This window comes from Myotis daubentonii, chromosome 9 (assembly GCF_963259705.1).
Source record: "Myotis daubentonii chromosome 9, mMyoDau2.1, whole genome shotgun sequence".
NCBI lineage: Eukaryota > Metazoa > Chordata > Mammalia > Chiroptera > Vespertilionidae > Myotis > Myotis daubentonii.
Genome location: NC_081848.1, coordinates 85,847,753 through 85,873,158, shown reverse-complemented (window position 1 = coordinate 85,873,158; position 25,406 = coordinate 85,847,753). Strand labels below are relative to the sequence as shown.

Genomic DNA, 25,406 nt, shown 5'->3' with positions numbered 1-25,406 from the left:
GGGAGCGGCGTTATCTGCGAGCAGCTCCTGGGGCTGCGCGGACTTTATCGGAGTCGCTGGGGCTAAAAATAGAGGCGTTTCGGTTGGGCAGGGGGTGCTGCCCTTCGTTTCCCCGGCAACGCCGGGCTCTGGCCCATGTTCGTGGACTGCAGCTGGGCAGGCGGGGCGGGCGCGGCCCGTCCACTCCCGGCCCCTCACCTGCACCAGCGGGGCCCCAAGACCAGTCCACGGGGTCAGGCCGAAAGGGAGGCCGCTGTCCAGGTGCCCATGGGGCTCCCACGGTGGGCCTGGCCCCTGGGTCAGCATGGGCCTGAGCGGCCTGGTGCCCGCCCCTTCCAGGCATGGTCCCGTCTGGCAGGATGGGAACGGAGCCCGGGAGTGGTCAGCCCACCAGGCCAGCCGGGGGCCCTGAGCTCAGCCACTCGTGGATGGGTCCTTGGCCTCAGTTGTGGAGGTTGGGGCAGGGACAAAGGGTGGGCACGCCCTTCAGGGCGCATGGGGTGGGGGTGGAGGGGCGGGCGGAGCCCAGGACAGTGGGGCACCCTGTGTTGGGGCTTCCAGAGGAGGCAGGGGCTGATCCAGGGCACCCCAGCTTCCTCACCAGCCCTGGACTGGCCTGGCCACGGCAGCTTCTGCTGGGGGACCCCTGAGTGCAGCCTTGGGGTACCCCCTCCCACCTTCCAGATGCGCTCGCCCTCCTCCCTCCCCGGCCCGGCTGTCCGGCCTTTCTGAGGTCTCTGCCCACAGCTCTGGGCACACCCGGGAGCCTGGTGTCCTCTGGGAGGGTGACAGCGGGTGGGTGACAGGGTCCCCCGGAGCAGTGATCCTCCAGGGCTGGAGTGACACCTCCCAGGGGCCTAGCAGGACCAGCCCTGGGTGGGCTGTTGTCAGGGTGGTGGGCCGCGGTCAGGGTGGTGGGACGCGGTCAGGGTGGTGGGCCACGGGGGACCAGCCACAGTCTGCACACGTGGCACTTGGGGGGACCGGTCTGTGCCATCTTCACCCCCTGTGCTGCCCACGGAGGTGGAGTCACCTGCGTGGGGGTCTGAGGAGTGGGCAGGGCCACGCTGCCCCTGGGAGTGTGGGCAGCCCCGCTGTCCATCCATTCACCAAAGGAGAGGCCTGCCCGGCCCCACCCTGTGCTGACCGACGCCCCCCTTGGGGACAGACCCTGGGAACGGGCCTCGCCGGTCCCGGAGGGCACCATGGCACGTCCTGGGCCCCACGTTATCGCTTATCACCGCCGCCATCGGGCCCATAAACAACCCCACAATCCTGCTGGCTGGGGGCAGGAAGCGGGGCAGGAAACCCAGCGGCCGCCGGCCCCATGGCCCAGCGGGCCTGCAGCAGTGGCCGGGCCAGCGGCGCCCTCCCCGGCCGGCCCCCCGCCCACTGGCCTGGAGCCAAAGAGGAGCCTGCCTGGCGGGGGCAGCCGGGGCTCCAGCCCCCACCGGCTTCCTCATCGGCTCAGACCCGGGGCTGTGACAGGGTCCCGTCCCAGGCTGGCCCTCAGCCGCAGGACCAGGGGCTCGGAGGGACGGGACGGGGCCTTTGGGGGGCCTGGTCGCCGGCCCCCACTCCTGGGAGCAGATCATTCTGAGGGCAGCGGCCCGGGTCCATTTGCCGGGGAAAGACGGGCTCAGCTGCTCTGGTGCCTCAGTTTCCCTGCAGGGAGCCCCCTCTCGATGCCAGGCCTGGGCCGCGGGGAGAGCAGGGCCCTCACGCGCCTTCCTGCCGAGCCCTGGTCCCAGCTTGGCTTCGAGGTGGAGTGCGTGCCGACCGAGGAGCGCAGTGGGCCTGCGGGTCCCTTCTTCTCGGCGTTTGCCGGAAATGTCCGTGGCTCAGAGACGGGCTCAGGGAAGCCCTGGGTTTCCAGGCCCCGGTCCAGAGGTAGGGGGGCTGGGGCCCCGCCCCCTAACCCTCTTCCCACCCTCTGCCACCCGGGCATGCCCTCCAGCCCGGGACGCCCCCCCAACCCGGGCTGCCCCAGACCGGGCAGGCCCAGTCCCCCAGGCATCTGTCCCCGACACTGCCCCTCCTGCCCTCTCCCTCCGTCTCCCAGGCCTACAAGCTGCACCCCAAGCTCCTGTTACCAACGCTGAGAGGTGCTCCGCCCCTTCCGTGTTCTAGAATATTCCGGGCGGGCTTGGGGCGTGTCTCCCCTCGCACAGAGGGGCGGAGGCGTCTGGCCTGGTGGCTTCTTTGTGGGAAGGTTTTCACTCGGCCGCCGCGACCGGAGTGGGTGTGGGACGGTCCGGCGGTCCCCTCTCCGTCCGTCCGTCTCCATCAGTTGTGTATCCTGGGAACCCAAGTTCCCTGGCACGTTCACGCCCGTGTCATCCGCCGCCGGGCCCAGGCTGCCGACGTGGGCCGTTCCTCGTCTTGCTGTTGGCCGCGCTGGCCGGCGATGTGCCCGTTCTGTTCATATTTCCAGGGCCCGCCCGCCCTGCGGATCCCACGCGGGGGCCGTCCTCTCTCGTTCCCTCTCTCCGTCTTCCTTCCCGGGACGCGGCCTCAGGCACCGCCGCCCTCTGTCCCCCAGCTTCCTAGGTGGCGTTTCAACGGGAGGCTGCGTTTTCCCTCCAGGTGCCACTCAAACTGCACCGCCCCCCCCCCCCAGGTGTCTAAAATACACTGAGTGGCCAGAGTATCATGACCACCCATCAGGACTTCGTTGGGCCACCTTTTGCCTTCAGTACTGCGGCGATTCTTCTTGGCATTGAGTCCACGGGATGTGGGAAGGTGATGCGAGGAGTCTGACACCATGCCTGGCGAATCGCACTGTCCAGTTCTGTGAGATTTGATGGTTGTGGAACCCGCTGCCTGATGGCTCTTTTAACTTCGTCCCACAAATGCTCCATTGGATGGAGATCTGGTGATGGTGGGGGCCCCCTGAGCAAGGTGAAGTCTCCCTCATGTTCTTGAAACCACTTCTGCACAATACAGCACCGTGGCATGGCGCGTTGTCTTGTTGGAAGACGCCGTCTCCATTGGGATACGCCATCACCATGATAGGATGAACCTGACCAGCCACGATACTTGGGTATGTCGTGCTATTCAGACGTTTATAATGGTCCGGCCCTCTAGCAACTTCAGCGCAAAATTATAGCCAATTTGCCTACAAACAAATGTCGGGTGGTCATAATCATCTGGCCACTCCGTGTATCTCTTTATGGATGTCAGAGAGGAAGGGAGACGGAGAGAGAGAAACATCCATGAGGAGAGAGAATCATGGACCGGCTGCCTCCTGCACTGGGGATCGAGCCCACCACCCGGGCACATGCCCTGACGGGACTCGAACCCTGACCTCCTGGTTCCTAGGTCGATGCTCAACCCCTGAGCCGCACTGGCCGGGCCCCGGCTGGGATGACGTAGCGTTTACTGTTAATGGTCGCTCACGTGCGGATTCCTCTCGTCTCCGTTGCCAGCGCCTCTGGTTTCTCCCGGAGGCCCGGCCGGGGATCTGTCTGCAGAGGGACCTGAGGCGCTGGGGGGGGCGGCGGCGAGGGCTCTGTGGGCGTGGGAGGCCCTGGAGGCGGGCCATCCTCTGAGCGGGTGCGGGGGGGGGGGGGGGGTGGGGGCCTGGCGGACGCTCCGTGCTTGTAAATGCGCCCCCTGCGCCCAGTGCCGAGCGGGTTCCCAGGCGGCTGGGCCCGGCATTGTGCTCTGCCCACAGCCTGTTAACTGTTTGTGAAAGCACAGCCTTGTTGGAAATGGGGGTTTTTAGCTCCATTCACTGGGGTGACCTAGGTTAACAGGGTCACACAGGCTTCTAGGAGGCAAGATCTGTATGGCGCCCATGTGCCACCCCCCCCCCAAAGGCAAATCATCTTTTTAAAAAAACGTATGTTTTTATTGATTTCAGCGAGAGGAAGGGAGAGGGAGAGAGAGATGGAAACATCAATGATGAGGGAGCATCATGGACCGGCCGCCTCCTGCAGCCCCCACCCTGGGGATCGAGCCCACAACCTGGGCAGGTGCCTTTGACGGGAATCGAACCCGGGACCCTTGAGTCTGCAGGCCGACGCTCTATCCACTGAGCCACACCGGCCAGGGCAGCACCTCATCTCCTGTCACCATACGTCAGGCCCCCTTCACCCCTCCCCCCTCCCTTCCCTCTGGCAACCAGGACACGGCGTTTCTGTCCACGAGTTTCCGTTCTCGGTCCCACGTGTGAGTGAGAGCGTGTGGCTCTTGCCGCCTGACTGAGTTCGCCCAGCAGGACGCTCTCCAGGGCCACGCGAGCCGTCCCCAGGGGCCGTGTCTCGTCCTTTCTCACGGCGACGGTCTGGCTGGGCGCCCCCACCTCCTCCGTCTGTGGGGACCCCGACCCCGGGAGCACTGGGCGGTTTCCTCCGTGCTCCTGTCCACGTCCGCTTCGCACGCCCGTCGCGTTCAGGTCAGGCTCACGTGACATTCACGCCTCCTCCCTCCGCGCTGGGCGCCGGGCCCCCCGTTTACGGCGGCAGCGCCCCCTTTGTCTCCCGTGGCCTTGCTCCCTGGACTGTCTGTTGCCATGGCGAACGGCCTTCGTCTTGTTTGTACTGCTTTTTCGTGAAAGCTTCACTGGGGCATAATTTACGCCATAAGATGTATTCCGCTGGTGCCGTAAAACACGCCCAGTGTCAGCGGGCCACCATCTCCGCGGGGGCCGGGCCTGCGAGCCTCCTCCGCACCAAGGCCATGTCCACTCCTCGCAGCTCCGCCCGCCCCCGGCCCGGCCGCGGCCAGGCGCGGACCGGCTCTGTCTCGGGGTCCTTCCATTTCTCTAAAGCTGGAACCGTGCCCCCTCCGGCCGCGTCCCACAAACGGCCGTTCTCACAGGGACGGCGGCCCGGGGGTCCCCGCAGCGGGAGAACAGCGCTCCGTTGTGCGCCGGGGCACATGTGGTGGCCCCGTGGCCGGTGATGGACGTCTGGACTGTCTCCAGCGAGGGGCTATTGTGGGCCCTGCCGCCCGGACCTTTGTCTGCGGTGTCTGTGTGGACACACGTTCCCGCGGCTCGAGGTGCGGGCCGCGCCTGGAAACGCCGGCCGGCCGGCGGGGCGGGGCGGGCCTCCGTGTCGCTGGCTGGAAGGCAGCCCCCCGTCTCCCGAGGGTCTGGCCGCCCGGATTTCCCACCAGTCCCGCGCGGGGGTCCCGCGCCCTCCGTCTCGGGGCGGCCGGCCGGGCGGCCCTTTCATGTGAGCCGGGCTGGCGAGTGTGTCAGGGCAGCTCATTGTGGCCCGATTTGCATCGCCCTCGTCGCTAACGATGTTGAGCAACTTTTCATGTGCTTATTAGCCATTCATCGCCGCCTTCAGTGAAATGTTTATTCAACTCTCGCGCCGATTCTCTAATTAAGCAGTTGGTCCCGTTGTTCAGCCCGGGGAGCTGTTTATAGGTCTGGCTCCGAGTCCTTTATCAGATATATGACTTGCAAATATTTCCTCCCATTCTGGGGCGGCCTTTTCACTCACTTAATCGTGTCTGTTAGGACACAAAAGTTTTAAATTTTAATGAAGTCCGATTCCTCTGCTCCCGTACGGCCCCCGCCTTGAATGGCGTGTCGCGGGGCCGCCGCCTGATCCAGGGTCATGAACGTTTTCTTCTAGGAGGTTTGCAGCTTTAACTCTTACATGGGCTGTGGTTGGCGGAGTGGGTTTGGGGGCGTGGGGGGCGGGGGAACCCCAGCGCAGTTTCTTTTCCCTTCCCTGGCTCGCTGGTGGGTCTCAGCAGCCTCGCCACTTTCTTCGAGGCCCCATTTCCTCCCATTGAGTCGTCAACAACCAATTCGGCGTCGACGTCGGCGTCGTTTCTGACCTGTCAGCTGGGTTCCGTGCGCCTGTCCCCAGTCCCAGGCGGCACTGCCTTGATTATTGTCGCTCCGTGACAAGTCGGAGATGGGGTGATGCAGGCCTTCCGGTTCCATTCTTTTGGCCCATTTCTAAGGCCTGTGAATTGTTTGAAAAATGTGTTTTTATGGATTTTGGAGAGAGAGGAAGGGAGAGGGAGAGAGAGAGGTAGAAACATCCAGGATGCGAGAGAATCGCGCATCGGCTGCCTTCTGCACACCCCCTACTGGGGATCGAGCCCGAAACTGGGGCATGTGCCCTTGGCCGGGAATCGAACCGGCGAGCTCTTGGTTCTTGGGTCGATGCTCAACCACCGAGCCACACCAGCCAGGCTGATTTTTTTTTTTAATACTCACCCAAGGACATGATTTTTACTGATTTGAGAGAGAGGGGAAGGAGAAGGGGAGAGAGAGAGAGAGAGAGAGAGAGATTGATCGGCTGCCTCCTGCACACTCCCTGACCGGGAATCGAACTCACAACCTTTGGTGTACAAGACAACGCTCCTACCAGCTGAGCCGCACTGGCCAGGGCAGTCCTGTGAATTTAGAATCATTTTGTCAATTTCTACAACACAGACAAACTGCAGGGATTTCGACAAGGGTTGTCCAACATGGTGCCTCCTTCCACTCGCGGGCCCTCCTTCAGTGCCTCCCTGCGACGTCCGGTCGTTTCCAGTGAATAAATCTGACCCATCTCTTGTCAAACGTGCTCCTAGACATTTCATTATTTTCGATGCTACGGTGAACGGGATTGTTTTCTCTCCGTTTCTTTTTCCAATTGTTTCCTACTGGTGTGTAGGCATGCAACCACCTTTCCGTCTCGCGCCTGTAAGCGGAGGCTTTGCTGGTGCGAATTCTGGCGGACGTCGTCACCGTGACTGATTCCTGGAGGTGTTTTACACATAGGGCACCGAGGGTGGCCACAGCTTTCCCTTCTCGCTTTCCCTTCCAATCCAGGTGCCTTCACTTTCCCGTTCTCTCTCTCTCACAGGCCCGTCTGCACCCACGGGTTTTGCCCCTCGTTCTGTGGATATGGGGTCACGCAGTCATTGACCTGGGAACGTTATACCACCCGCCTACGCCCCACTCGGTACCGGGCTGTCTGCTCCTTGATAAGTCGCTGGATTGGGGGTGCGACTGTTTTGTTAAGAACGTTTGCATGTCTGTTTATTAGGGAGATATATATATTAATCCTCACCCGAGGACATTTTCCCATTGGTTTTTAGAGAGTGGAAGAGAGAGGGAAAGACAGAGAGAAATATCGATGTGAGAGAAACACATCGATGGGTTGCCTCCTGCACGCACCCTGACCAGGGCCCAGGCCGGGAGGGAGGAGCCTGCAACCGAGGTACGTGCCCTTGACCGGAATCGAACCCGGGACCCTTTGGTCTGCAGGCCGACGCTCCATCCACTGAGCTAAACCGGCCGGGGCTATTTACAAAGGATATTGACCTGTAGTTTTCTTGTGGGTTTTTTGGTGTGGTTTTTTTTCTGATTTTGGTATCAGTCTTTTACGTTCCACACACACATTTTAGGCGGCTTTTGTAAACAGCCCACGGGCTTTAAAAATCACTGAATGCGTTGCACTCGGCGTCATTCCTGATACGTCTGGATTGACTTCTCGCCACGTGTTCTGACTTTTTCATGTTTATTTTCCTCCTCTTACCTGCCTCTTGCTGGGTTAACGATGCTTCCTCGTTCCATTCCTTCTTCCGCCGGCTTTGAAGCCATGCCGTCTCTTGCCATTCTTGGAGAGGCGGATCTGGAACATTCCACAGGGCCTGTAGCAGAGTCCAGTGCTGTCTGCACCTGGATGACTAAGCAAGGACCTTACCACACGCACCTCCGCCAGCCTCCTGCTGACGTACGCGCGTCGTTGCTGTCCATGTTGGTGCCATCGTGTCGTTTTCTAACCCAGCGAGTCTTAAGTGGTTGCGCTTTACACGATCAATCCGTTTTGCTTTTCTTTTTTTTTTTTTAAATATATTTTATTGATTTTTTTACAGAGAGGGAGAGAGAGAGATAGAGAGTTAGAAACATTGATGAGAGAGAAACATCGATCAGCTGCCTCCTGCACACCCCCCACTGGGGATGTGCCCGCAACCCAGGTCCATGCCCTCGACCGGAATCGAACCTGGGACCTTTCAGTCCGCAGGCCGACGTTCCATCCACTGAGCCACACCGGTTTCGGCGATCGATCCGTCTTTCAGTGTGCCCACGCCGCTGCCTCTGTCGTGTCTCGTGGTTTATGTTTTCATCTCAGGTCTTACCTCTCGGCTTTTCCCGGCGGAAGCGTTCATTCGATTCTCCCTGCGGTGCGAATCAGGATCTCGCCGACGTTATCCGTTTCCGAATGACTGTTTTTTCCTGCTGCTCTCAGAAAGCGTCCCCACTCGGGGTGCCGTTCCAGGCCCTCGGGGACCAAACGGCTCTCCCTCCGCTCGCTGGTGCCGTCTCCGTGCTGGGGTCCCCGGGCGCTGCTGAGGGCAGAGGAAGGGGGACCCTGGCCCTGGGAGGAAGGAGGGCTCTTCTTTTGAACACATTTTTATGGACGTCAGAGAGGAAGGGAGAGGGAGTCAGGGGTCGGCTGCCTCCTGCACGCCCCTCTCTGGGGATCCAGCCCGCCACCCCGGCACGTGCCCTTGGCCAGAACTGAACTGTGACCTCCCGGTTCACGGGTCGGCGCCCAACCCCTGCGCACGCGGCCGGGCGGGAATGCGGCCCTGCCCTCTGCTGGCTCTAAGGCCTCTCCTGGGACCGCAGGGCTCTGCGTCTTCGCGCTGGCGTGTTAATGAGCTTCCTTAGTTCGTTCTGCTTGGAACTCAGCGCCTTTCCTTGACCCGTGGTCTGGCCCCTTGCGCCGGTTTTCGGTTTCTCTCGGCCATCACCTCGGTGGGTTTTGTGCCCGTTGTCTCCTTCTGGAACGTTCATCAGACGCGTGGGAGACCAGCTCAGGCCCCGCCCCCCCCTCATGTCTGGGAATCGCCCTGTGTTGTCGTTGTCTTAATCTCTTTGTTCTTTCTATTCCGTGTCCTGGGTAGTTCCTCCGCTCCACCTTCCAATTCGCGGATCGCTCCTCCGGCTGCGTCTGATGTGCTGTGACATCCCGTCCAAGAACTTTAACTCCCAGTCACTATGTATTTTTTTTTTTCCTATTTGAGGAAATTCTGTTTGGATCGTGTGCATGCGTTTTTACAATATCTCTCTCTTCGCTGGGTGTTTAAACGTTGGGAGCTCCTTGAAGGGGGAGAATGTGCCTGGCTTGTGTTCCGTTCCTGTGAATGATGGTCTTGACGGGGTCTGCTCTGCGTGCCCGCTTTCGGCTGTCATTCATGATGCTCATCCCTCTGAGGGTTTGCTCTTTGTGAGTCGGACGTCCGTGGATCCTGAAATGTATCCGTGGGGATTTTCGAGGCCTGGGATGGACTCGAGGTCCTGGGGGGAGAGCTCTGTTCACGGCTTCCTTCGCGGTACACGGGAGGACTGTCGGCCCGGACTTCGCCCTCTGGGATCCGGGGTTCCGAGACCAGCCAGGTGGGGTGCACGGGGGGCTCCCCGGCCTGGTGGGGCCCGGCTGTGGGCATGACTTCTCCGGGCAGATGCTGTCCACGTCTCCTGGTGCAAGGCCACTCTCCTTACGGCCTTTCAGGGCGCCGGCCGCTTCCCACCCCTCACGCTGCAATGCGAGCTCCAGGTCAGCTCTGCTGGGAGCGCCTGGCTCAGGCACCGGCGCCCACCGCCTGGGAGACTGAACCCCGAACCTCAAGTTGTCTCAGGCGTCAGATGCCTTCAGGCACCTCCTTCCTCTGTGGTTTCTTTCCGGTGTCTTTTTCTTTTTTAAAATCTGTTTTTATTGATGTCAGAGAGGAAGGGAGCGGGAGAGAGAAACATCCATGAGGAGAGAGAATCATGGATCGCCTGCCTCCTGCACGCCCCCCACTGGGGGTCCAGCCCGCAACCTGGCCTGTGCCCGTGACCGGGAACTGAACCGTGACCTCCTGGTTCCTAGGCCGACGCTCGGCCACGCCGGCCGGGCGGATCCACTTGTGCTGCGTGTTCAGCCCCTGCCCTCCCTGTGTCCATGCGGTGAGTCCCCCCCCACGTGTGATGGGGCCGGCTCTTGTCCACGTCCAGGGGACAGAATCAGCATGTTGAAGACGGGGCTTTGGTGGGCGGCCTAGGGTCGTGGCTGCTGTGTCCCGGGCCCACCCGGGTTCCGGGCCCTTCTGTGTGGCGTCTCCCCGTGAAACCGGGAGCTACTGGGCAGCGAGAGCTCGCCTTGTCCACGCTGGTCCTCAGGCCCTTGAATTTCTTTAAAGCAAATCACATGGCGATTCAGTCCCGCAGCCAAGAGCCGGGTGCTCTCTGACAAGCGGGCTGGGGGCTGGGCGGCTGGACAGGGCAGCCTGAGGCCCTCGTGTCCTCCCAGGCAGGGTGGCTGTCCCGGCCTCGGACCCAGGCCCGGGAGGGTGAGTGAGCGCCGGCCGCAGGGCGACGGGGCGGCCGGAGGGGGAGCAGCACCTTCTGGTTCCGGCCTCCCCTTTACCCCCGTCTCCCAACAGGGACTCGTCCCCACGCACCCCTCCTGGGCCCCCAGAACCCCCTGACCCCCTCCCTTGAGCCCTCAGAGCCAAGGCCACGCCTCCTGAGGCGGTGAGGCCCGTCCACCTGGGATTATGGTTCCTTCGCGCCTCTGACTTGCAGGGGCCGTGGCTTCCCCCGGGCCCCTCCCCGCCCGGAGGCCGTGGGCACAGCGTGGGCCGCGTGAGGCTGCCTTCCCGCTGCCCTCCCCACCCCCCACCCACCGCCACCCCAGCACCCGGCCATCTCGGCTCCATGGAGCACCCACCACCCTCCAGGCCGGTTGCATCAGAAAGCCAGGCGGCCTCCGACGGGCACCGCCGGCCCTGCTCCCCCCTCTCCGCCCGGCCCCCCACTTTCCGCGCCCCCCCCACACACACACACTCCTCTCGCTGCTGGTGAGTGACGCGCCGTAGCGAGGCGGCGGGCCCGGGCTGATCAAAGGCCGCCTTCAGGCGTCACGGCCTGCTATTCTGGGAATGGGCCATTCTCGGGTCCGTGTATTTTTTCTTCCCCGAGGAGCCGACGCAGCGGATGGTGAGGTCCCGAGGTGCTGGCTCTTCAGGCGAACCACACAAGCCCTGTTTTGTCTGGGGTTTCAAAGATAAACCCCCAATGAAAGCGCCACTTGACACGGAGCGCCACCACCCCATTCCTGGGCGGGGGGCGGGGGGGGTCCCCGCGCCTGTGAGCGCCGAGGACACGGGCCCCTGGGACCCGGCACCGGGCTGCTGCCCTCCTAGACGGGCCGCGGCCGCGCCGTGGGGCCTGGGACGGCCGCCATAGCACCCACAGGCCCTGCCCGGGGCCTGGCTCGGAGCCGCCGGCTTCGGCCACCAGCCTCTGTAGGAAGAGGCCGCCCTCCCCCGTGGCCAGGAAATGCACAAACATCAACACGTGGGCCAACGACGGCGCCCGCACGAGGCGGGGACGCAGGCCGTGCGCGTCCGGGTGGACGGGCGTCACTGGGGCCACAGAGCTTCCGGAAAGGGGCGTCCAGCACCTGCGGCCTGTGGGCCCTAAAGACTCGCACCCGGCGCCTCTCCTCCCCCCTCCCTCCTCCAGGTGCCGCCTCTGTCTGCCCTGCTCTCGGCGCTGGGCCCTTCTGCCTCTGTGACTCGTTTCCTGAGCCCACGCAGCCCGGCTGGCTCACCGCTTCTGCCTCTGCACCTCTCTCTCTCTCTCTCTCTCTCTCTCTCTCTCTCTCTCTCTCTCTCTCTCTCTCCCCCTTTGACCTGACATCTGCCCTTCGGAGGGAAGCGCCAGGTGGGTCTTGACGTGCGAGGACGCCATCCTCTCCTTGGTGACAGCCAGAAGCCGGAGGAGGAGGTTGGGCGAGAGGAGTCGGGTAGATGGAGCCGCCGCCCGGGTGTGGGCCACGGTGCAGCCCTGGTGCCTGATGTGGATGAGGCCGGTCAGCTGGGGGGCGTGGGGGGGTGAGGCCGGTCAGCTGGGGGGTGGGGGGTGAGGCCGGTCAGCTGGGGGGCGTGGGGGGGTGAGGCCGGTCAGCTGGGGGGTGGGGGGTGAGGCCGGTCAGCTGGGGGGTGGGGGGTGAGGCCGGTCAGCTGGGGGGCGTGGGGGGGTGAGGCCGGTCAGCTGGGGGGTGGGGGGTGAGGCCGGTCAGCTGGGGGGTGGGGGGTGAGGCCGGTCAGCTGGGGTGTGGTGGGGGAGGCCGGTCAGCTGGGGGGTGGGGGGGAGGCCGGTCAGCTGGGGGGTGGGGGGTGAGGCCGGTCAGCTGGGGGGTGGGGGGTGAGGCCGGTCAGCTGGGGGGTGGGGGGGTGAGGCCGGTCAGATGGGGGGGAGGGAGGGGGAGGCCGGTTGGCTGAGGCCCCCCGATTCTCCCACTGTCCGGCCAGCCTGGGACCACCCCCCGAGGCCCCCCGCAGGCCCTGGGCTCGCTCGGCACCTGCCTCCAGGTCTCGGGCGTTGCTGTGAGCCCCCCGCCCCCCGAACCCTCCGGGCCAAGATGGGGATGCTGCCCTTTGGGGACAAGCCCCTCCCAGGCAGGAAGACAGCCCAGCTCTCAACTACTCCCGCCCAGAAGCGGCACACACCTCCCTCCCGCTCATCCCATTGGTGAGGATGAGTCACGTGGCCCTGCCCAGAGGCATTCTGGGGAATGTAGTCCCCAGCAGGGCCACTGTTTTCCAGCCACGCGTGGGGGGAGCGGAGCCTTTGGAGCATCCGTGTGATAGGATGTCCGTCTGTCCACCCGTGTGCTCCCGGAGGCGGCAGGCCTGGCCGCGAGGTGGCCTCTGCTGCCAGCCTGTCCTTGCTCACCCACAGCTCGATGGCCAGGGGCTGGCCATGGAGGGGCAGCAGCATAGCCAGTGCCCATCCCTCTGCCCTGGAACCAAGCCCAGCACCCAAGGGGCTCGTGTGCTGGGCGTGACTCAGAGGGTCAAGGGTGAGGGGGCGCCAGGGAGAGGCCTGGTCCCCTGGCCCCAGCACAGGCTGCACGAGCCGTCAGCAGAGCTGAGCTCACAAAGGGACAAGCGGGTGGTGGGAGGAGGCCGTGGCCAGCGTGGGGTCAGCACCGGAGCCCTCCTTCTCCATCCACCCTTGTCCCCTGGTCCAGGGGACAGGGTGGCGCTGGCTCGACCTGAGGGGCTGAGCCACCCTGTAGGGAGCACCTCGCTAAGGCCAGAGAGGTGGGTGGCCCATCCCAGCAGCCCCCCCCCCCCCCCCCCCCCCCCCGGCAGCCGCGTCCCAATCACATCTGTGCATCTAAGTTCTGCGAGAGGTTGTCAGATCGCCTTCCCGCCCGTTTCGGGGACGTGGTGCCCCCATCCCAGACACGAGGGCCTTGGTCAGGTGGCCTCTGAGGCCTTCCGGACGCCCCCCGCCCATCCATCGAGGGGCACACCCCAGGCCCCTGTGCTGCCTGGACGTTCCGCTGCGGCGAGCCGGCGGGCTGTCGCCTGGGCCTCCTGGTTGGCGGCAGGAGGCGGGGAGGTGGCCTCACGCTGCCCCACACCGGCCCCCGGCCGCAGACGCAGGTCCCCCCGTGGGGGTGGCCCTGGACACGCCTCCGTCTCCCCAGGGCACCCGGCCTCCCGCTCTTCGTGTCGTCGGCAGCCCCCCAGGACTTCTCCCCGCCGCACCCCCTTCCTCTCTCCCGGGGGCTTCTCTCCTGGCCAGGCTGGGGGACAGTCCCCACAAGGCCTCCCCTGAATGGCTCTATTTATAGGCCTCGCGCTGGGCCAGAAAGGAAACTTACATTTTTTAAAATGTAGCTCAAGTCCGTGTCAACTCCTGCCGGTTGACTGCGGAGCGGGGCGGTGGGGGTGGGGGAGGCGCGCAGACGGCGCGCGCTCCTTGGGGCTGTGCCGGCTGGGGGGCTCCGGGCGGCGTCCGCGCGGCCCGTCCGAAGGCGAAGGCGGCCCCGGCCTTGTCTTTGCGGCAAACCCTCCCGGCCGCCTTGGCCGACCTCAGAAAAACATGTATTTTGATCAAAATGGGCCCTTTTTTAAACTTGTCACCCTGCGGGTCAGGGCACAGCCTGCCCCCGGCCAGTCCTGCATATTAAGCAGTGGCTTGGTCACCACCAAAAATAGATGTCCCAGCCGGAGGCCGCCGGGGGGGGGGGGGGGGGTGACGGCGGGAAAGGGGCAGCCTGCCCGGGCTCTGCCGTGCATGCGACTCCGGCCACGGCCGGCCCTGAAGGAGGCAGCGGGGACTTCAGGGTCACCTCCCTGCCCCCCCCCCCGGGGTCTGCAGAGCAGGGCTGGGACACAGGGGTGAGAACCGGGGGGACCCCGGCCGATGGGGGGAGCGCCGCCCCTATCCACCCGGCACCGGTGGCAGGTGGATGCCGGCAGGTCCACGGCCACAAAGCCACGCCAGAGCCGCCCCCCCCCCCGGGCCACCCCGCCTGGGCCTCGGACCCGGACCGTGTGCACAAGATGGCCGCCGGAGCCGGGCAGACGGCCTCCGTGCTGTTCTTGTGCCGGCGCGGCCTCGCCGCCCAGGCTCCGGGCTGCAAGGCAGATGGAAATTTTTGTGGATTAAACCCGGGGCCCAGGCGCGCTAGGCTGTTTGCGTTGGCAGCGCGCGGCCTCCCCACCCCGTTCCTCATCCGCTGCGCCCGCCCTCACCACCGGGCTCCCATTCATGCGCCCTCTCCTCCGCCCGGCCCTCCACCGCGGCGTCTCCTCCCTCACGCCTGTGGCCTGGACCGGGCGGCTCGCACCCCTCCCCGCGCTTGGAGGAGCCTGGGGGGGGGGGGGACCGGGAAGGCCTGCTCCCCGGGAACCTTTCTCCAACGGGGGCCGCTCTGACCTCCAGCTCCTCCTCTGGGAGGACCGGACACCCGTGCACGGGGCACACCGAGGGGCCTGGCACCCGGACACGCCCAGGCACAGGCCCTGCCGTGGCCCCTGCTCCCAGGAAGGCAAAAGGAGTCGAATGAGGGGCCAGGCCTCCACCGCGCGCCCCCTCGGGGGGAAGCCCTTGTGTGCCGGCGGGACCTGTGACTGGGAAGGAGACGGAGGGAATGGGGGGCTGCAGGAAAGCTCTCCAGGGGGGCGGGGGGGGCAGGCAGATGGGATCCCAGGGAACAGTGTCAGGGCAGAGGGCACAGCAAGTGCAAAGGTCCTGGGGTGGGGCCCTGCCTGGCTTGTTGGAGCAGCAGCAGGACAGCAGTGTGGCCAGAGCTGCTGGTTAAGGAGGAGCCCAGGGTGGGAGCAGGCGGGTAAAGGAGCGGACAGACCCCAGACCCTGGGGGGTCACGGGAGGGGCCAAAGTCTTCGATTGGAGAGAGGCAGGGGCCGAGGGGCCGAGGGGGGCCTCCATCCGACCCGTATTTTTAGCTGCGTGAGCCTGGCATGTGCAGAACAGACTGCAGAGGGGCCAGCGTGGCCGCAAGGGGACCCCTGGGGCCCGCGCACGCCCCCTCCCACCCTCCCCGCTTCCTGCCCACCGCCGCCCGCCCAGGCGCAGGCCGGTCAGCTGCACAGCCCCCACTGTTCCCCGCCGGCCAGGAGCCGCAGGTCAGGCTCACACATAAAGAGCCATCTGTGTGGGCCCCGAGGTGGCCGGCGGCCTGCCACCCGCACAGGGACGCCGCCTCCAGCAGGGCCCACCCAGCCCTCCCCGTCCGACCACCGGCTCCCGCCCCAGGCAGGGGCGCCTCCGCAGGACAGGAGGCTGCGGCCCAAGGTGCCGATCGAGGCCCAAAGAGCAGTGTCACCTGGCCGCACCGGACCCAGCACCAGTCACACGGGGCGGGGATGCGCCGAGACTGGCAGGGCGTCTCCTGGCAGGGCCGGCCGCTGCCACCGGGGCCGGACCTGGCACGCACACGCGCCTCGCCTTGAAGGCTCCATGACGTTCCCTTTTGATAAGAAAGGCCGTGTCCCGTGACCACGGTGGGGATTAGACTCCCGGGCCCCTGAGGGGTCCCCTCAGCCTCGCACCCCCAGGACCAGGGGCGCCCTACAAAGGAGGCCCTTCTGGCCTGGCCAGGGGCTCAGAGAGCGGGGAACACAAGGAAGGGTCCCTCTGCCACGTGACACGTTTGTCCTCGCCCACGGGCACCGGCTGCGTGCAGGGGCCACCCCTGCAGACGCGACGGGAGGGGACAGGCGGGCAGAGGAGGGGGCGTCTGCTGCAGGCAGCGGCTTCCCTGGTCGGGGTCAGGGGCCTGGAGCCACCAGGAGTGGGGACGAGGTGGAGGGGGTGTGGGCTGGAAGAGTACCAGCCTAGCGGCCTGTGCCAAGGCCCTGGGGCACACGGCCCCTGAGGCTGAGAGTGGGCGAGGCGGGCCTGGGAGTGGCCAAACCCGCCAGTGGAATGAGGGGCCTGAGAGAGGAGGAGAGGCAGGGGAGGGTGGGGCTGGGAGCAGCGGGCTGCGTGGGATCAGGGTGCCCGGCCGGGGCCTGGGGCCAGGGGAGGGTCCTGCAGGACGACAGCTCACAGTCCAGGGCCAGGGAGGCAGACCTGGGGGACGGGGTGTCAAGGGGGACCCTGGTTTCTGCTGTGAGCACCTGGGCAGGGCGCTTCGCTTGGAGGGGTGCTGGAGGCACAAAGGCTGTTTGGATGTGTCCAGGGGCGGCCGGGACCCCGGTACTGAGAGATCAGGATGGGGGGGGGAGAAGGGAGGGGCCCAGGGACCAGAGAGACCGGAGGGGGGAGGGACGGGGCGAGGATGTGCTGAGGGCTGGGCGGGAGGGCCCGGCTCGCGGCTGTGGGCCAGCACTTCCCCAGACGTGACCTTGACCAGGCAGGTGTGTTTGCCGATGGGAGGGTCGTCATGGCACCCCCATGTCCAGGGGGCCTTCCCGGTGAGGAGGCCCTCGGACTGCCGTTCCCAGGGACAGGTGTGTGTGTGGGGGGGGGGGGGTAGAATGCGGCGGCGGCGGCCTCTGTCTGCCGGACGAGGGAGGGAGACCGGCTCTAGGCCCCCTCGTGCACCCCCCACTGAGGCCCCCGCCGTCTCCCCAGCCTGAGGGCCTGGCCGGTGGGAAGTCAGGGGAGACCCCACGGCACGGCCGGCCACTCCGCCCCGCCCTCCTGCAAGGGAGCCACCTGGCTCTCGGGCTCCATAGACCCCGCGGGGCCTGCTTTTCCGCCGGGGAGCCCCCCCCCCCCGCAGGTGCCACAGGCAGGTCCCGCGTGGCCACGTCCCCGCCTGACAGAGGAGGGGCTGAGCGCCTCCTCTCCAGGGCCGCGGGGTCCCTGCCCACGCGGTGCTGCTCCACGTCAGCTGCTCCGACGCCCACCCACCTCCGTGACCGTGAGGGCCCGCGGGAGGCAGCCGCCCCCAGCGCCTCCCGGACCCTGTCCGGCGCTCGGGTGCCCCTGTGCCCGGAGCTGCCCCACGAGGAGCCCACCAGGCCCCGGCCGTGGGCAGGCCTCATGGTGTCCCGGGAGCTGGACGCTGTGGCCGCTCCTCCCCTCGTGGCCTGTCCGTGTCCCCACGCCGGCCAGCACCGCCTGACAGTGTGTGGTGACAGGGCGAGGGGGCAGGGAAGCGCCTCCCGTGCCCACAGACGTGGCCTTTATCCCCGTGGCTTCTGTGTCGAGGGAGCGGGCCTGTCCCGGGCCTGACCACCGCCCCCCGGGCCAGCAAGGGAGGTGGGACCTGCAGAGCCGGTGGTGGGTGGCGGCACCCCGTCCCCACGGGCCACCGAGGGGCATTGTGCGCCTCACCTGGCTGCCTCCGGCCCCGGGATTTACAGGGCCTCGGCCCGCAGCCTCGTGGCTGCCTGCTGGGGGGTGGGGGGCGCGGCCCGGGAGGGGGGGCAGCATGCTGGCCCTGCCCCTGCCTACCCTGCGACACCCTTCTCCCGCATCCCCCAGGGCCGGGCCAGTGTCCGGGAGCAGCGCCAGCCGGCAGAAGGCCGGCCGCACGGGGACCACCTTCCCGGCCCTCGGTGGGTCTCACACCAGCTCTTACATCCACGTCCAGGCCTGGCTGCCCCCGCCCCGGGCCCCCTGTCCTGGGCCAGCCTGTCTGCTGCCTCGTCCCTGGCCTCTGCTGCCGCCCACCCTCAGCCTCACCCTGGGCCCGAGGGCCTGACCCCGTGCGCCGCCGGCCACTGCGTGGAGGTCTCAAAGGCCCCTTCTCGGCGTGGCAGGGCACGTGGCCGACAGGCGTGGCCCGGCGCCCGTCCTCCGCCGCCTGCCCGCTGCCTCTGCTCAGGGCCCTTCTTGGGCACATGCACGTGGGCCCGCCCCAGCCTTTGTCCGCGCTGCGCCCCGCCTGGGCCGCCTCTGAGAACGCGCCCAGAAGGGGGACGGGGCCTGGGGCAGCTCCAGTCCCACCTGCAGGCCCGGCTCGCTGCCAGCAACGTGGGCACAGCCGGGGGCCAGAGCTCACGGGCCCCCCCGTCCAGGCCGATCCCACCGAAGCCTTCCTCGGGGTGCTCGCCGCTCCTCAGGCCCCCTCGCCAGCCGGGGTCACCCTAAAAATAGCCAGGAGGGTTGGCCGCCGCAGCCGCGCCCCCGACACGAATTCGCAGAGATGCCGCGTCCCCCGAAAAAAGGCCCCCTCCATTTCCTCATTAACATAATTGCAAACAGAGCGGCCTTTCCTGATTTCACGTAAACAACAGCTTGAAACCGTTTGTAATCCTTGCAGGTATCAAATTAAGTTCTTACTTATGGTCTGGAAATTAATTACCTTCCAGCGAGACAAATGGGAAGCCTGTGTCTTTTTGACAAGAAAATGAAGCCGCTATCGGGGCAAATGTAACTTAATCGTCGCAGAGAAAATTGTTTATAAATTGGTCGCGTCGTTGGAGCTCTCGCCTCTGCGCCCAGGGCCCGGCTGATTCGTGGGAGCGCATTGGCCTCATTTGGGGCTGGTCTGGGTTGATTATTGGGGTACCATCAGGGGAAGGGACCAGAGGGGCCGAGAACAGGGCAGGGAGGAGGGGGGACGGAGAAGAGGGGGCGGCCCGTGAGGGAAGCGACGAAGGAGGACAGGAGACCCGACGCCAGGACCAGGGCAGCACCTCCCCCATGAGGGAGGGACGCGGGAGGGGGCGGGGGGGCTCCAGGCCGAGGGGGTGGCAGGACTTTCCAGAAAGAACAGGGGAGGCCGGGATCCGGGAGGCATCCAGGTGGGAACCATGGGCGGGAGCTGGAGAGAGGGAGAAGCCGGCTGCACAGACCAGCACGCGGGCGGCCCGGACCGAGGCTGAGGGTGTGGGCCCATGTCCGGGCGGCACCATGCTGGGCAGCCCTGTGCCCTCTCCCGGCCCTTCTCCGTGGGCAGCGGAGGGAGCCCTGGTCTCACTCTCCTCCTCTGAGGACATGACCCCTGTAGACCAGGGCCCACCCTCGGGCCCCATTTCGGCTGAATCGCCCCCAAAAGGCCCCGTCTCCAGTACAGTCCCCACGGGGTCTGGGCTTTAACCTGTGAGCAGGGGGTCCCCTGTGTGTTGGGGTCCCCTGTGTGTTGGGGTCCCCTGTGTGTTGGGGTGCTCTCTGCGGGGCTCTGTGGTGCCTATAAAAGGAGGCTCTCCAGCCACATGGGGCCATGGTGTCCCCAGCCTGCGTGTTACACCTGTGTCCCCAGGAGTTCTTGGGGTGCCCCGTGCTGGAGCTGGGAGCTGGGCAGTGACCCTGCCTCCCCAGGCGGAGTGGACCCGGACCGGGCGGCTGAGGTGGGCGTGCGTGGTGGGGGAGGGGGGGTCAGAGCCGCCCCGCCGTCTGAGGCTTTGGTTTGCAGCGCCCCGGGGCCCTCGGTACTGACAGCCATTCGCCAGTTGGAAGGGGCGGGGGGGGGGGGGGACAACAAAAGCTGTGCCTTGCAGGCTGAGGTGCTCGGTGCCACCCTGACGAAGCGCCACTGATCTCAGCTGGGCCTCCCCAGGTCACGGAGCAGGAGGGAAACTGAGGCTGGGGGCTCCCGTGCCCCTGGGCCTCCAGCGCATTCGTGGTGACCCCGGGGCTGGAACCCGAGCGTCTGGTCAGGCCCAGCTGTTGACCCGCACACCCACTGCCCGGGCAGGAGGGACGCTGGCCCGGCCGGTGCGGGCGCAGTGCCATGGGTAGTGAGGGCGGAGTGGAGAGGGCGCGCCCGCCAGGCTGGTGTGGCTCCGGGGCTGAGCGTCTACCTAGGAACCGGGAGGTCACGGTTCGATTCCCGGTCAGGCCACAGGCCCAGGCTGCGGGCTCCATCCCCAGTGGGGTGCGTGCAGGAGGCAGCCGATCCATGCTCCTCTCTCATCACTGATGGTTCTATCTCTTTCTCTCTCCCTTCCTCTCTGAAATCAATAAAAATTTTTTTTAAAAAGGCGCCAAATCTCTGAGAGACGCACTAACTAACAGCGGGCAAAGGGTCCGAAAGGCAGTTCGCGAGGGATGGGCCCCAGAGACGGAGAGATTCCCCCTTCCTCTCGTCCTCTGAGCCCTAGGGTTCATCGGCCCTCGGCCTATCTTTATAAATAAAGTTTTATTAGCATCCAGCCATGTCCACTCGTGTACAGTCTACCTCCGGCTGCTCCCACCTGCAAAGGCTCTCGGCCTCTCCTCTAGTGTGCAGTGCCCACGAACTACAGCAGGAAGGCTGGGGAGGGTGGGAGGGCAGGAGGTGGGTGGGTAAGAGATCAACCAAAGGACTTGTATGCATGCATATAAGCATAACCAATGGACACAGACACTGGGGGGTAGGGGAGGCCAGGGGATTGTCAAGGGCGGGGGGGAAAAAAAGGAGACATATGTAATACTCTTTGTAATACTTTAAGCAATAAAAAAAAAAAATTTAATCTAAAAAAAAAAAAAAAAAAAAAAGAGTTGCACAGAGACTGCGTGGCCCTCGGTGCCGGAAACAGTGCCCTGGCCCTTTGCGGAAAGTTCTCGGACCCTCGCCTCACGGAGCTCAGTGGTGCCCGGCCAGACGGGCAGAGCTGAGTGTGGCGAGCGCGTCTCTCTCCCGTGATGCTGAGGCGGAAAGGGCTGCACCCCGCCCGCCCTCCCGGAAAGTGCTGCGGCGAGACGCCGGGTGTATGGACAGCTGCCCCTCCCCCGCGGCCCGCGGCCCCCTCCCCAGGAAGCTGCCTCCGGGAGCAGCTCGGAGCTGCCGCAGGGTCGCGGCCTCGTTCACCACACGAGAAACCGACAGGCCTGGCTGGGCCTCACGTCGGGGACGACTCTGCTGCCTTCGAGCTGCTTCCGGCGACCCGGGCACGTGCCCACCGAACCTGCCCACGTGACGTGGGGAGCGGGGCCTGGCGTGGGGCGTGGGCGCGCGAGACATCACCTTGCAAACCTCGCTGCGGCTGTGTCTCAGGACGGGCTCTGTCCCGAGTGGCGGCTGTTGGCATCGCTGGGAAAGGAAACGATGAACTGGGAGGGACGGAGGAGGCTGACCGTCTGGCCTCGTCTCCACGTGGACGCTCGCATGCTGTCCAAGCTGCCCACGGCCACGGCGGGCCACGGCGCTTCGATGGGGCGGGCGGGGCCTCAGGGCACCCGGCGCCTCCCGGCTCACCCTGCCCTGACTTGCTCCCGCACGTACCTCTCACCCCCTCCCACCTCCCTGGCGCCCCTGGCACCCCCATTTGTTCCCTCGCGGGCACCGGCACGGCACTGGCGTGGGTACCTCGGGCTCGGAGGTGCCCTGTGAGGAGTCTCCCCGGCCAGGTCGGTGGTCTCTCTGCAGGCAGGACCCACCCACCTCTCTCTGTGCCCAGGAGGCTGCTGCCCTCCCAGGCCCGGCCCCAAGCCTCTCTAGACGCCTCCGGTCTGGGTGCCAGCCCCGTTTAGAGGCGGGCAAGGGGCCCAGGGGCAGGAGGACCGGGCCCTCCGCGGCCGGGAGGGTGGCAGAGCCGGGCCTGGGCGAGGGGCCCTCTCCGCGGCCCCGGGCGCCTCCCAGCCCCACAGGCCGCGGGCAGGCACGTGGGCGCCAAGGCTTCCGTGTCGCAGACGAAGTCACGGGCACAGACAATGAGGGGCAGCCTCCACATGGCTGCTCGGCTGCTAATTACTCTCCGGAGGGAAGAAACGCGGCTCATTATTGTAATGAGCTTCGGGCAAAATATTTCATGGCGTCTGACAAGCCGCGGCGCCCCCCGCGGGCCCGGCTCGGAGGCCCCGCCCGCCGGGGAGCTAATTGGCGGGGTCCCCTCTCCCTGTGCCGTGGGGAGCGGCTGTAATTTGTGCCTGCAAAGCCCCACTTGGTGTCGGGGACCAGATAAGGAGGCCAGGGGACCGAGCGAAGGAGTGGGCCGGCGCTGCGCCCGCCCCGGGCCCCCCGCCCGCCCGGGCCCCCCATCCGCCCCGGGCCCCCCGCCCGCCCCGGGCCCCCCATCCGCCCCGGGCCCCCCGCCCGCCCGGGCCCCCGGCCAAGGCGATGTGTCAGGAGGTAACTGCACAAACAGTCCTGCCTGAAAAAATGTGCTTTTGTTTCACTAATAAATCTCTGCTTGGAGCCCTCCCCGCGGCTCCGGCTCTCAGGGCCCCGCTGCCTGGCCGGGCCCCCTGCCCAGGGCTGCAGGGGCCCCCACGGGGGGCGCCCGGAGGGGCGGGGGGCGCCGTTCTTGGAGTGGCCAGCTCAGCCTGGTCCTGCCAGGGCGCCCGCCCGCCCACCCGCCCGGGCCTGTAGGCCTCTCCCCTCCCCCGCCGCCCCCGCCCACTCCCCACGGCCCTCCCGCCCCACCGGCTCCCTCTCCAGCTCTCCTCCCTCGCTTCCTCCCCACCAGCCTCAGTGACCTCTCTCTGCCCCCAGCCCTCCATCCCGCCTGGAATGGGCGGCAGACTAGGATGGTAATCTCTCCGCACCCCCACAACCCCCTCACGGGCCCCCCATTGCTGTCCCGAGGCCAGGGGGTGGGGGACAGTGGCCCTGGACTTTAGGGCCCAGAAGGTAGCTCAGCCTGACCTGCCCAGGGCCCCCCACTCTGCGGAGAAGGGACCAGCATGGCTCCTGAGCCGGCTCAGCCAGGATTGGGGGGCCAGGAAAGACACCCTGCGTACCCTGAGTCAGCGCCCAGTGGGCCCCACACACTGGTGGGCAGCTGGGGTAGCAGCCCTGGGCCTGGCTCCCACCCCCTCTCGTCAGCCCTCCTTGGCGCTCTGCCCCATCTCTCTGCCTGGCCACTGCCCTCGGCTCTCTGCACAGACCACCCTGCCCCGCCCCCGCAGGCCTGTGCCCCAGGCCGCGCAGCCCCTGGAGCTCCCCCTCAGCGTCTGGAAGGCCCTCTTCGCTCATCCCACCAGCCCCTGCAGCCCCGGGACCCCCCAGCAGGGGTGTGGGGGCTGCTGGAGGGCTGAGTTTGGACCCTCGCCCCCCCTTCCCAGCTGTGTGCCCCGGGCCCCGCACACACGGCTCTGAGCCTGGGTGAGGGGCAGGATGGGTTCCCGGGCCTGCGGCCAGGATCACCTGGAGCCCTGTCTGCAGAGCACCTGGCAGGGCGCCCGGCACGTGGCAAGGTGGAAGTTCCTTCTCCCCCCCCCTTCTGGGCACCGCTGCGGGCACCATTGTGGGTTCGTCTTCTCCGCCCACTGCCAAGCGCCAGGCTGAGATCTGACTCCATCCGCCTGAGCCACCAGGAGCCATGGGGGTTGCAGCTCCGTGTGTGCACCTGGGCTGACCCGCGTCCACCCCGCCACCACCCCGTGGCCCAGCCCCCGTGGCACCCCCCGCGCCTGCCGTGGCCCGGACCGTGGACGGGGCTGGAGGGGCTGCAGCACAGGCCGGCGTTCCCGGCTTTAAGGAGCTGCCCCCAGTCAAAAATACACCCCATAATTACAGCCCTGGATAATTACTGTGCAGGAACAGACCGGCCTGTGAAGGGAGCGGGGGTCAGGGGAGACCTCGGGAGGGCGGCTGAAAATAGCTCCCAGGGTTGCTATTAATAGGCGCGGGGCAGCCTCTCCCCAGAGAGGACAGAGGACCTGGCTTCCCCGCAGATGACGCGCGCTCCTCCTTCTCCATGGCAGCATGGAGATGGGCTGGTGGGTCATTTCGTTCTATTTGAAGCTCTAGAAAACTCGAACAGCACGGAAAGGCCAGCGCGTGAAGACTCCAGCGCCTCCCTTCTCCCTGTGGAGGCCCCTCCTTCTCCCAGAAATTCCCATCATTCCAGGCCCATCGCCTGGGTGAGGGCAGATGGACAGGCGGAGAGTGAACAGGCAGACGGATGTGTGTTTGTAGGATGGCAGGCGGGTGGGTGGGTGGATGGATGAATGGATGGGTGAATGAGTAGATGGGTGGATGGATGGATGGATGGATGGATGGATGGATGGATGGATGATGGATGGATGGAGGGATAGATGATGGGTGGATGGAGGATAGGCAGATGGATGGATGGATGGATGGATGGATGGATGGATGGATGATGGATGGATGGATCTGTGGGTGGGTGGGTGAATGGATAGATGGGTGGATGGATGAATGGATGGATGGATGGATGGATGATGGATGGATGGATCTGTGGGTGGGTGGGTGAATGGGTAGATGGGTGGATGGATGAATGGATGGATGGATGAATGGATGGATGGATGGATGGAGGGATAGATGATGGGTGGATGGAGGATAGGCAGATGGATGGATGGATGGATGGACTAATAAAGAGACACACCATCAGAAACTATTATGAATATGGTACTGTTATTTTTGATTTATTCATTTTTCTTAACAGAAAAAAAAAACAAAGTGAAAAATTGTTGAATTCAGATAAATAGTGTGGTTTTTTTTTCACCTAAGGAGAGGTCTGTTTCTACATGTCACTTTCAGGTTAGGGGGCAAATTCTAGAATGCAGGAAGCTGGGGTCACTGTGGGTTTCGTGGTCTTCTCTCGGCTTGCGTGGTATTGACCGGCACTGGGACTGCGCCCACCCCCCTTCCTGCCTCCAGGGCGTGTCCGTTGCGTCCTTGTTCTCATGACGCTGGTCCGGCTGAGGCACCGCGTCCCACGGCCGGCTCCTCTTGGCTCTGTGCTCAGGTGGGGCCGGGCTCACCGGCCCCCGTGGTGAACATGCCGGTTCTTTAGGTCTTTGTTTTGGTTTTGGTTAATCTTCTGACTCCTTGGATTTCTCCCTCGTGTGATTCTAGAAGGCCCCTCGTCCTTGCCCGCTCTCCTGTCCTCCTTCCAGCGGCCAGATCGGGGCTGGGTCCCCCCTCTCAGGCGGCGCTTTAGTCCTCGTCGGTCCCCTGGCCCCTCCCTCGCCCCATCCGCTCTGGGCGTTTTCCTGAGGGCTCCTGCCCCGCGGCCTCGCTGCCTCTGTGACTGTTCTCGGTGGGATTTGCTGCTCCCTCGCTCTTCTGTGTCCTTCATCCTCCGTTTCTTCCGTTTGCGGGGGAACCACGCGTGCCTTCCTCACAAGAAACCTGGGAGGCGAGCGCTCTGCGTCCGCAGACACCTGGGCGTGCCCTTCATTCGGGCAGGGTGCCTGTGGATAGTCTCACTGGGTATAGAAGGCCACGTTGACAGCGATTGTCCCTCGGAATGTGGAAGACTCGCCCCCAGGTGCCCCAGGGACGGTCCTTTGTGGGTGACTTTGTCCGTTGACTGTGCTGGGCATTGCTGGGCCCTGGGGA

The 25,406-nt window shown here is 65.5% G+C and overlaps 2 protein-coding genes across 3 annotated transcripts in view; one reads left to right on the top strand and one right to left on the bottom strand.

The window, feature by feature from the left end:
* Window positions 1-25,406, bottom strand: part of LOC132241847 (insulin-like) — a 394,596-nt gene that overhangs the window by 319,766 nt on the left and 49,424 nt on the right. The window lies entirely within an intron of this gene.
* KCNQ1 (potassium voltage-gated channel subfamily Q member 1) overlaps window positions 1-25,406 on the top strand; it is a 222,236-nt gene that overhangs the window by 172,177 nt on the left and 24,653 nt on the right. The gene's annotated exons all lie outside the window — the stretch shown is intronic.